This window comes from Ambystoma mexicanum, chromosome 9 (assembly GCF_040938575.1).
Source record: "Ambystoma mexicanum isolate Mex_15411 chromosome 9, UKY_AmexF1_1, whole genome shotgun sequence".
Classification (NCBI taxonomy): domain Eukaryota; kingdom Metazoa; phylum Chordata; class Amphibia; order Caudata; family Ambystomatidae; genus Ambystoma; species Ambystoma mexicanum.
The window spans coordinates 1457473176-1457485243 of record NC_090931.1 but is presented as its reverse complement, the minus strand read 5'-3'; the positions used below and the strand labels follow the sequence as shown (position 1 = coordinate 1457485243).

General features: G+C 48.1%; 1 protein-coding gene across 1 annotated transcript in view; it reads right to left on the bottom strand.

Moving 5' to 3' along the window:
• The window catches only part of LOC138487500 (uncharacterized), a 664822-nt gene extending 660042 nt beyond the window's left edge, over window positions 1-4780 (bottom strand). The window contains exon 1 of the mRNA XM_069614007.1: window positions 4638-4780. The gene's annotated coding sequence lies outside the window, so the exon portion shown is untranslated. The remainder of the gene's footprint in view (window positions 1-4637) is intronic.
• Between the last annotated feature and the right edge of the window lie 7288 nt (window positions 4781-12068).

Sequence of the window (12068 nt, the reverse complement as noted above, 5' to 3'; positions counted from 1 at the left end):
GTCCCAGCACCCGAGCCTGGTGCAGAGTGTCTGCAGCCCTGAGAGGCAGGCAGAGTCTCGACACAAGAGCCTCGTGCAGGGTGTCTGCAGCCCCGAAAGGCAGGGTTGTGGGGTTTAACGATAGCCACAGGATGGCATGAACTGAAATGCCATGTAGGCCCAAAATGTGCAGAAATATCTTTTGTCATAGAAAAGGTACACTGGCAGAAGAAAGGCCAGCCTCCAAACCTCTAACACAGCCAAGGTGCCTAGTGAATGAAGATTGTGTGTTTTCTGCAGTTGAAACAAGGATTTTGTGAAAAATAAAACCATACTGCAGAAAGGAATTAGAAAGGCACATTATGAACAGAAGTGTTTCACTGTCAGTTTACCACATTAAAGAAATGCTATGTGCAAGAGAAATACACCGATTCAAAAGGGCCTTGGACAGTGATGGCAAGACACAATTTATTAAAATAAATAAAATGCTTCACAGGAAAAATAAATGCAACAGATTGAAAAGGCTGTATTTTCTTTCAGATGCAACATTTAAAAAGGCCTCATGGGCCCAGGAAATGTATGACTAAGTTTGAATTCCTGAGAAAGAGTCGGTTGCTATGCAGAACACTCAAGAAGTGATCAAGGAAGGTATTGGGGGTCTGGTCTCCGAGATAAACAGCAGGATGATCATTTTCTGAGAGAGGTCAAAAGGTAGATGGTATAATTGCAGGCACAGTCAACATTGGGACAGCTGACTGGAACAGGTGCGAACAAGAAATGAAAACTGAAGTGGAGGAAAACTATGAAATGAAAGTTAAGAGCTGCATACATGTTGAAGATTTCCATTATTTTAAATGGACTATCATAATCGTTATTTTTCTCAGCAACGACAAGTCTCACCAAGGCCATTCCAGTGTCATTTTAAAGCTTATTATGAGCCCTTTATGGTGAATTCATTTGTATCCAAGTCACATTTTTTGACACCCTGTAACAATCAAACATGTGTTTCTAGCTTCCCTGAAAATGCGATGAAGCAGAAGGTTGGGTACCTGCTGGCTTATTAAATTAGATATCTGGGTAGAACCTCTAACATTCATAACTATTATAATTGTTGTGTAAATGGCAAAAAAAAAGGAAAATCACAGTTTGCACAAGCAACCTCTTGCTACATGGGAGTCATCGTGACAAATCTGCCATAGTTGGCCGAACCTGAATATATGCAGGTTATAATGTGCATTTGTAAACTGCAATGTTTTGTCATTTAGTGACTTTTTAGATGAAAAATCTGAAAAGCGTAAATGGTAACACTGGTGGGTGTATTCATTCTTCCCAGCATTTCAGTTTCATTTTCAGAACTCCAAGGGCCTATCGGCAGGGAGGGGTTGAACCTTCGGGAGGAGTGGATCATAAGGAGTCCAATGAAAATTCAAGGCTAATAAGTTAACACCTCCTGATTTTAATGTTTGGGAGGTGTGACTTAGGGGTTAAAAGGTAGATGTACAAGCCAGAGAGAGAGACTTGCCTAGAATCATCTGGGTGAAATACTGATGGAAGGTAGCAGGACAGCTGCCTAAACATTATCTGGGTGCCACTATCGAAAGCTGGATGGCGATTTAACATTGCATGGGAGGATTGAGAAAGACAAAAGAAGATGGGATTTTTTCAAGGAGAGCCGAATTAGAGGGATGGATGCTGGTGGCTATCTTTCACTGAAGTGCCTGACCAGATCTGTGTGCCTTCCCAAGAGAGAGTCCCAAAACTCTGATGCCTTTCCTGCACACCAAACCCAGAGAAATCCAATGTAAGTAGATTGTCCAACAGAACCATGTGTGTTGGGGATCTGCTGGTCTTAATATTCCCCCCTTAATAGTGTGGGGGGCAAACTGAGTAGCCCATAGCATATTTTACTGAATAATAATTTAAATTAACTCCCATTTAGATTGACGCGGGGGGAGGCCTCAAAACCTCTGCCTTTTTCCCAGTGTTAATTCAAGTTGTCATTTAAAGTAATTGGGTATTAATTTTCCTGTCCACTACAGACTGCCCTAAAGGAAAGGGGTGTCCGTGTCCAAAAACTAAATTCCTAACTTTTCCCACTCCCCAGACCTGGCCTTTAAACAGAGGGGTGCTGAATATAGCTAAAGCCTGGTGTTTCAGTGCTGGGTAGAGGGGTTCTTGACAAGTGAAACCAAGTGTAATTCTCCATTGAAAAATGCACTCTTTCCTGAGAGTGAGAAAGTGATCCGGATATAAGAAAGACTTTCTATTGCTTTGGGGTGACGAAGGAAGAAGCGTTCCATCAATCCAAAGTAAGATCAAATGTCTGTTGTGATTTCAAAACTGCTAGCATTTTTCACATACAAATCGCTGCATGTGTGCATTTGCTTTTGAACACAGAATAAGTTGTAGTTGTTTGAAATATCATGAAATTCGAATGCTTATGATCTGGTAATGTTCAAGGTATTGTTTACATTTTTACATAAAGGGACTCATGGGACCAAAGGTTTGAACTGTTTATTTGTGTTCCATGGACATGAGACAACAGTAAAATTCAAAGAAAAAGTGAGTTTTGTATTGAAGCGTTGTTTTGAGCCACAGATAAGGTGGCGTGTGTGATCAATTGGTGCAAACATTCATTGAACCTATCATTTAAATAAATATATATTGTTTCTGTACCCTGGCCTAGTTCTTAGCTTGTTGTTGGCACAGGGGGGGGGGATCTATATGCGTCATAGACAGGGCTAGCTTAAACTAGATCAATTATTTATTTTCTGGAACCTTAATTGGGGCAGGGGGAGGGGGAGGAGGGGAACTCCTCATGTTGATGGTGGTCTCTCACTATATATTACAGGGTGAGTCCCAGTACCAGAGCCTCGTGCAGTGTGTCTGTAGCCCTGAGAGGCAGGGAGAGTCCCAGCAGCAGAGCCCAAGGCAGTGTGCTGCAGCCCTGAGAGGGTCCAAGCACCTGAGATGCATGCAGTGTGCTGCATCCGAGAGGCAGGCAGAGGCCCAGCACCAAAGCCTCGTGCAGTGTGTCTGCAGCCCTGAGAAGCAGGGAAGAGGCTCAGCACCAGAGCCTGGTGCAGGGTGGCTGCAGTCCTGAGTAGCAGGGAAGAGTCCAAGCACCAGAGCCTCGTGCAGTGTGTCTCCATCCCTGAGAGGCAAGGAGAGTCCCAGCAACAGAGTCTCATGCAGTGTATCTGCATTTCTGAGAAGCAGGGAGAGTCCCAGCATCAGAGCCTGGTGCAGTGTGTCTGCAGCCCTAAGAGGCAGGGAAAGTCCCAGCCCCAGAGCCCCGTGCAGTGTGACTGCAGCCCTGAGAGGCAAGGAGAGTCCCAGCAACAGAGTCTCATGCTGTGTGCCCTGCATTTCTGAGCAGCAGGGAGAGTCCCAGCATCAGAACCTGATGCAGTGTGTCTGCAGCCCTGAGGGGCAGGGAGAGTCCCAGCCCCAGAGCCCCGTGCAGTGTGACTGCAGCCCTGTGAGGCAGGGAGAGTCCCAGAGGCCTGTGCAGTCCCAGCCCAAGCCCCAGAGCCCCGTGCAGTGTGTCTGCAGCCCTGAGAGGCAGGGAGAGTCCCAGCCCCAGAGCCCCGTGCAGTGTGTCTGCAGCCCTGAGAGGCAGGGAGAGTCCCAGCCCCAGAGCCCCGTGCAGTGTGTCTGCAGCCCTGAGAGGCAGGGAGAGTCCCAGCCCCAGAGCCCCGTGCAGTTTGTCTGCAGACCTGAGAGGCAGGGAGAGTCCCAGAGGCCTGTGCAGTCCCAGCCCAAGCCCCAGAGCCCCGTGCAGTGTGTCTGCAGCCCTGAGAGGCAGGGAGAGTCCCAGAGGCCTGTGCAGTCCCAGCCCAAGCCCCAGAGCCCCGTGCAGTTTGTCTGCAGCCCTAAGAGGCAGGAAAAGTCCCAGCCCCAGAGCCCCGTGCAGTGTGACTGCAGCCCTTAGAGGCAGGAAAAGTCCCAGCCCCAGAGCCCCGTGCAGTGTGACTGCAGCCCTGAGAGGCAGGAAAAGTCCCAGCCCCAGAGCCCAGTGCAGTGTGACTGCAGCCCTGAGAGGCAGGGAGAGTCCCAGCCCCAGAGCCCCGTGAAGTGTGACTGCACCCCTGAGAGGCAGGGAGAGTCCCAGAGCCCTGTGCAGTCCCAGCCCCAGAGCCCCGTGCAGTTTGTCTGCAGCCCTGAGAGGCAGGGAGAGTCCCAGCCCCAGAGCCCCGTGCAGTTTGTCTGCAGCCCTGAGAGGCAGGGAGAGTCCCAGGGCCTGTGCAGTCCCAGCCCAAGCCCCAGAGCCCCGTGCAGTGTGTCTGCAGCCCTGAGAGTTAGGGAGAGTCCCGGAGGCCTGTGCAGTCTCAGCCCAAGCCCCAGTGCCCCAGAGCCCCGTGCAGTGTGGCTGAACCCCTCGGAAGCAGAGAGCTTCCCAGCTCCCAACGCTGGAGGTTTGGTCTTCGCAGAGGCGGCGCTTCTCAGCCCTAGCACCCAATGCACTGTCCACAACCCGGAGCCACCTGGAGAGTTCCTCTCACTGCCAGACTGTCCCCAGCAGCAATAGCCTAGACCAGCTTGTGTACCCGGCAGAGGCGCTGCGAGAGGGGACCACCTTTGCCATCAGCACTTCCCCCGGCCCACCACCCCATTGTCTAATGCGCCTGGGCCCCAGTGTCAGCCAGGGAGCTTACCTCACTGACAGGCTCCCCTCAGCACCAGCGCCTCATCGAGCATGCGTGTACTCCTCACTCAGGCAGCACGCTGGCCTCGCCAACAGTCTCCCCTGCTTAGGTTTGATTCCCTTTGCCTGCTTGTTTGAGAGCCAGAGCTTGCAGGATTCCCGCGGCCATGCGTGAGAAACCCACCCAGTCCTACTTTTGCTTCTTTGAATTCTGGGATGTGTAGTTTTCGTAAAATTGCAAACCGAAGGAAAAAACTACAAGTCCCAGAATGCCACATGAAAACACAGGACTGGATGGCCTTCTCAAGCATGTCCACGGGAAACATGAGGGCTCTGGAGAGGCGGGGAGCGGGCCTCCCTGACCACCATCTAACCTAATTTCTATACTTGGCAGGGGACACTCCTTTGCTTTGTGAACACACTACAACGCCTCCTACCTTCGCGGAGAGTTAATAAGCACTCCAGAAAGCACACAGCTCGGTGCGAGAGAGCAGCAGTGAGACCTACAAGGCGTTGCTAGAGAAAGCATCGCCCACAGGGGCGTGAGTAGTCGAGGAGCTTTAATGGGACCCGATCTATACAGGGCTATTGCCAGGAGGGGAGACGGGTGGAAAAGCGTGCTGCACGGCTCTCGCTACACCTGCTGAAAGTTAGGGTGAGGGTAGCAGCTGTAGACACCGCTCAGCACCTGGCAAAGGAAGCCCGGCCTTTAATTAGACATAGACATTGATTAACATTCACTCTCAGCCCTGGGGCAATGATCTGCACCAGGAAGTGGATTCAGGGAAAGACAGACAGGTATACAGATTGCCGGAACTTTGCCTTCTGGTACTTGTAGTTTTTTCCTTCCCATTATAGAAAAATAAAACCGGGCCTGGATGAGACACATTCTCTCGTCCTGTTGTTAGTTTTAGACTCAACATACAGTGCTTGCTGTGAAGGTATATTTTATGAACTAAGCTAGCACTCTCTTCTGGAAATCTGTCCTAGAATACACCGACTAACATGAAATAGCAACCTGGTGGCATGCCGGAAGATAGATCAGCGGGTTGAGGGCTCACTGCTGTGATCTGTGTGTGATTTGCTAGGCATAGGTTGATCTCAGCCTTTCATCCTTTTCAGGTCTATTAATGAGTACCAACTTTAGTTGGGTGATATTGTATGTAAATATGTTCTATGCAGGGGAGTTGCTAGGTCTGGAAAAGACCCGGGGCTAAGCTGATGTCGGAACTGTTGGGACTGGGGGCTAGCTAGTCTTTTGGCTGTAGATCCTGAGATTCTATCCGGGGCTACAACCAAAAGATCAGGGGCTATAGCCCCCTTGGCCCCCCCCCTAGCAACGCCCCTGGTTCTATGTAAAACGCTATCCATTTTTGCTGTCTCATTTTTATAAGCCTGATTGACATCAATCTCTTGATTTAAAGATCTGATGATCACCTTCATGTTTTACTATCGTATTATATTTCCTAGTCTAGACACAATAAAAGTTTAATACTGACATATTTATAACCCGATACACATGTGTACGCCTTTCTTTACTACCTCTAGTAAATGTATCTCATCTCATTTTTACCCCATTTTGGAGTTTGATACGCGCTCTTCTTGGCTCTGCCTCGGGAATCCGTAAGTAATCAATCCCCCCACTTGGAGTCTGTAGTGCGTACCCTTCTGCCCATCCTGGAACCAGGAATCAAGGTATCTATTTGTCTTCTTTCTAATCCCCAAAGTCCTGTTACTTATATACATATATTTACATTACAATCCCTCTCCCTATATTTGCCACTTTCGTTGTTCTACTTACATCCGTGCCTCAGGTCAAGTCCCTCGGCATCAACTCTTCCCCAATCGACCAGTTGCCTTCGGTCTGCGAGTCACCTGCGGGGACCAGCCAGGAATTTCTTCGAAGGGGGACCTGCCAACTGATTTCTTTCACACGTGTGCATTTGCACGCCGCTCTCCGCGATCTTCCGGCTAATGGCGGAAGCAGTGGATTGTCTGGGAGTCCAGATCGACTGGACCAGAACCATCCGCACCGCTACCAAAATATGCTCTAGCACCTTGAAGCGTATCGTGTGCTTGATAGACTTACCAGTATTGATCTCAGACAGAAATGACCAGACAGACTCAAAGAATATGGCAAAGTACTACTTTATTATCAGCTTTAGTAAAGTAGAGCAATCTGGCAAAAAACAACTACAGTTCAGACACTCACACATTAGTTTCGGTTATACAGAGTTTTTTTTACCCCAATGTACTCCACTGTACGTCATCCATGACGTCATCCTACGTGGCAAACTGTAAAACCTACTGAAGGGAGGGATTTGTTAAGGGAACATGTGTACCTATATATCATATAAGTATTAGTAATATTACTGGATGCTGCTTATCTGGTAGGCACACCCTTAACCACATCTAAATAAGTATAATACTGAATATAGCAAAATAACAGCAGTGGATTGGCCTGTGCAACATTGTATAGCATGTTACCCCATAGACCCTCTGATTGGTTGCCATGCTTTCTCACCCAGCCTTGGACTTTTGGCTCGTTAGCAGCACGTAAGCAAAAGGATACCCAGGTGCCGAGAGCAACATCAGACTACTACCCACTTGCCCAATTAGACCATCATCTCTCATCGGTCAGGCCCCAAGGCTTCTCGTTTATTGTTGACTTTGCAGCCTGTTTTTTGTTCTGGGACTCTCAAGGGAGTGTAGGTTCACCGTTATCTTCGTTCAGAGCTTAATGAATAGCCCTTGTTTTCAACTTCTGAATCATGTGTGATGAGACCAAAGAATTTGTCCATTCCATCCTTCTATTTACTGCTATTTGATTTAATTGTACTGGGTGACATTACTGCTCTTGGCCTCTGGAGACTTTATCACTTCAACTTACACATGCTTTTCGCATCTTTAATTGTCCAATACTTGGCACTTGCAGATGCTTTCTTCTTTGCTTATTCTAAGAGAAATATGTCTTCAGTACATGGCATATCCTTTTGACTCCCTTTGTGCCTTCCAATTATTCCTTGAAGTGGCATTCTTGATCACAGGCCAATAGACTCCTCTTTATTCCTTGCACTAAGCTGTTTTTCAGCGTCTCCCAACTCTGCAGCCCTCATCTGTCTCTGAGGTATCTTGATTGGTTTCAACACAAGCCTAGCGTCCATCTTTCCATCATGTGCGTCCTAGCCACATTGTTTTCCTCTGCAGCAAGCCTCTATGTCTCATCTACCTTGTGTTTCAGCATATGTACATTAATTTAATCTCTACTCACTAATTTTTCTAGTGCATATGATTTATTCGTATTCAATTACATGTTTCTTTTATTACTTCAGTTATATCTTCATTCTTTAAGTATTTGCATATCGTTTCAGTGCGTCTTTGTCTTTCCTTCATTATGTCACTCTGCTCTCATCCAATTTCACTTCTATCTCTTCGATATCCAATGGTGTGTGCAGACATCCCTCCCCCCTTTCAGTGCAAGGGTACATTCGATATGGCTGTCTCTCAGGCATTCGACGCAGTATTGGGATTATACCTGGTGTCCCAGATAGGGCTCTTATCCTGCTGCTCCAATATGATGTAGGTGAGGGGGGCGGGAGCTAGGGATGACGTGTCCACTGTGAGAAACCTGCTAGTCCCTCAGGGATGTGTCATCCAGGTGGCCAGGACGTGGCCATCGCTTTTGGATCCTGTTTGTTTCTTGGGTTGGACCAGTGCCGGGGGATCACCTAGATGAGGGGTCCTCAGAAAGTGGGAGTGGGACACCAGTTGGTAAACCATGGTATCCCCTTTCCTGTAACACATTTTCTCCATCCTACCAGGTAGGATACTTAGGAACTCAACCCTCCACCCCCTTTCTCGACACAAACACTTTCTCACAGACAGCTCACTGTGAGAGAAAACGGACTAGCACCCGAGGCATATACCTGACATGTCTCAACACAATAGCCAGGCAGAGTCAGGCAACTGCTGATCATTACACAAACCTGACTTCCTTCACACTTCCCCACACAGATAAAAGGCCAAGCACGAAAGCACACTGAGCGAGGCAAATTACACGAGGAAGCAGCAGTTCCAAGACAGCAGTTTAATACGAGGTGAAAGATGGCAAAACCAGAGAGGGTTGCAAGGAGGGACGTGCCCGTGCCCTTGACCTTTTCAGAGGAGAACCATTACTTTCACAAGCCTTTGAGAATAAGAAACATAAGACCTGGAATTAAAGCTGAAGTAACCTGCATTGTGTGTCGGAAGTACTCGGGGCTTTCCCGCATTGATAGCCAAGGGGGGAGGAGTGTTTACCACCGTGGTACTGTTCTTGGCCCCTACAACAAAGCAGCCCCAGTAAAGTCAGCACAGCCGGTGAGTGGCGGAGACTGATAGCAGACCAGTGTTGTGTTAGAACCAAGGTTGCAAGCAGCAACATTGTAAGGAGAAATCTGAAGAGAAGAGTGTGTGACGTGCATGTGATGAGCGATACAAATAATTGAACATCAAAGGAGTGACGTAAGTTTTGAAACCAATTTATGCAGAGTGGTCCGGTGCCACGGTGATGCTCATTCAAAGGTCTCTGTTAGGTATCCAACTGAGAGGTGGCAAATGTAAAGGGAATTGTGAAATCGAAGTGGTCCTGAAATGGGTCAAGCTAAACCCCTTGCACATTCGAAAGTCTTCGATTGTTAATATAAACTGAAATTGGTCCGCGCCCAGCTGAGGGAGACTAATTGTATAAGAGAAAGGGGCATGGAAACTGCTCTTCTGAACACCTGTGAAGAGCTGCTCGCATCTCTGGACTCCAACTTCCCAACTGTCCTTATCCTTCTCGATCTCTCCTCTGCCTTTGACACAGTTTACCATTCCATCCTCATACAAAAACTCCATGGTATCCTTGGTGTCTCGGAATGGGCACTGGACTGGCTGACATCCTTCCTTACTGCCGATTCTTCCCAAGTCATCCTGGGCACTTTCTCATCTCCTACTTCCCTCTCTACCTGTGGTGGCCCCCGGGGTTTTATCCTCTCCCCCTGGCTCTTTAACATCTACCTTGCTCTGCTTGCATGGCTCATCTCCTCCTTCTCTTCCAACTTCCAGTGTTACACAGATGACACACAGCTCTTTTTCAAACTCCCCGCTGACCCTCTTGGACCCTCCATCATCCCTGACTGCCTATCTGCCATCCAGTCCTGTTGCACCGCCAAATATCTTTGCCTCAATGCCTGTAAAACTGAGATCCTTCCCATCAGGACTCCTGCTCCCTCCTTCTTCCCTTCACTATGGCCTTCCTCTTTGGGCTCTCCCCTTATGCCCTCTTCTGAAGCCAGAAACCCAGGAGTCATCTTTGACTCCTCTCTCTCTTTCCACCCTTACACTCAGGACATTGCCAAGAAGTCCCATTTCAGCTCTTCCTTCTCAAAGGAATTCTCCCTTTTCTCATTTTCCCCCAGAGGCTCAATGTGACCCAAGTCCTGTTTCTCTCTAGGCTTGACTATTGCAATAGCCTCCTTCTGAATCTGTCATCTTCGCGACCCCTCCCGCAATCCAGAATAGGGCAACAAGACTTATCCTTGGCCTTCAGTCCAGGGACCGCATCTGTCCTGCACTAAAAAGTCATCACTGGCTCCCAGTTGCTGCACAGGTTAAATTCAAATCCCTCTGCATCATTCACAAGGTGGTCTGTGCCTGGGAACCACACTATCTTCAACTTTACCTTACTAAATACTCCTCCTCTAGACCACTACGCTCCTTTGGCTCTAACTCTCTGTGTAAAGCGTTTTGCTAAATAGAGGGCAGGTGTTGGTTTGCTTTCCTCAGCTGGCTCCCTCATATGGAACAGTCTCCCTATCCCTGTTCACCTTGAGCAGGATCTTCTTAAATTCCGGAAGCTTCTTAAGACTCTCCTCTTTACCTCCTCCGTCCCTTCTTCTCTCCCCTGTGAATCCCACAGTTGCTGTGATTGGTGTCCTGGGCCCATAGGCATCCTCAGGGCCCTGACCGCCCTCACCCAATCGGCCCAGCTCTTGTCTGGCTGCACTTGCACTTACACCCTCCGTCCAGGTGGCTCACACTTACACCCCTCGTGGCTCCAGGCCGTGTAGCACTCAAAATTCCTAGCACTTCATCTGTGTCACTCCCATGAGCTCAGATTCCACAGCACTGACCCCCTGCCTTCTTCCTTGCTGCACTTGCACGTTCTGAATACTCACAAGGCATAGTAGGTTTGTCCTGTTTTCCTCTTCCCCCCACTGCTCTTATATATTGTGTTTTTAATGTACTGTAATGCATTTCCCACTCCTGCTCCCTCCCTTGCCACGTGGGCGCTTCGAAATAGTATTTTCCTATTATATAAGGCCTTACAAGCAAACAATAAAATAAATAAATACATAAATATGAGTCCGGCTGTGGGTGGGATCTGAACCTGGAAGAGGAGAATCCAAAGTAACGATCGTGGTATAAAAAGGGAATTGAGCCCAACTGAGGGGGATCCAGTGTGAAGAGTGAATCACCTGACTTGAGTACTTGTAAGAGGAAATTAAGCCCATGTATTGTTTGTTTTCATACATCAGGCCCTATCAATCAAGAGACATTTGCTAAGTAAAGAGACTTGGACACAGAAGGCCCTGAGACTGGTAAAGGAGCTGTATCCTCGAGCCGAAGAAGCCCGAGATTGTGCTATGCTCGAGTGAACCACCTTATCCAGTGCTGAAAATGTGGGGAAGGGAGGCCAATTCCCTGAACATCCTGACATATCATTTTTGTGGACACTTCTTTCTTTTTTTATAAATACTATCCCACACTATTTGTATTTAGAGGTAAGGATTGGCAATCTTTTTCTTTAGATTTAGGATTAGATAGGAGTTTATCAAGCCCTTGTTGAAGTTCAATAAACACCCTTGAACTGTGGTCACTTGTGTCTGTCTTACTGTTGATACCATGCCTCCCTTACACCACCTGCTCCTCTACAACTATGTAGCTTTAACGCAGCTCTCAGCTACAGTTGTTCAACCTGCTGAGCTACCTCCTATAATTTCTGTTTTACACACAGAGCCCCTGATACAAGCAATGTGGCCACATAACGCAGGGAACAGTTAAAAAAAACGATGGAAAAGGGAAAATCAGGGTAAAGGGGAGACACAAAGCAGGGGGGAACTCTGACCAGGAAAGAGCACACATGCGTCTTTCTATGCAGCAACAGGAGCAGGCTTTCATTGTTTTTGCCTGCAGGACAAACACTGGCTAATGCAGCAACAATCTGGGGTAGTGGGGGCCCACACAGTCTCATACTGATAAACAGTAGTGAGGCTAGGAAATCGTGGAAGCAGCCTCCATTGTGGGAATGTTCAAGCAGCAACGCCCCAGTCACTCTGCAGAGGAGACAGAGCCACAATAACAGCTGCAAACAAGTTCCAGTTCTTTCGTAACTGATTGACAGTCAGCCCCCTGCCAT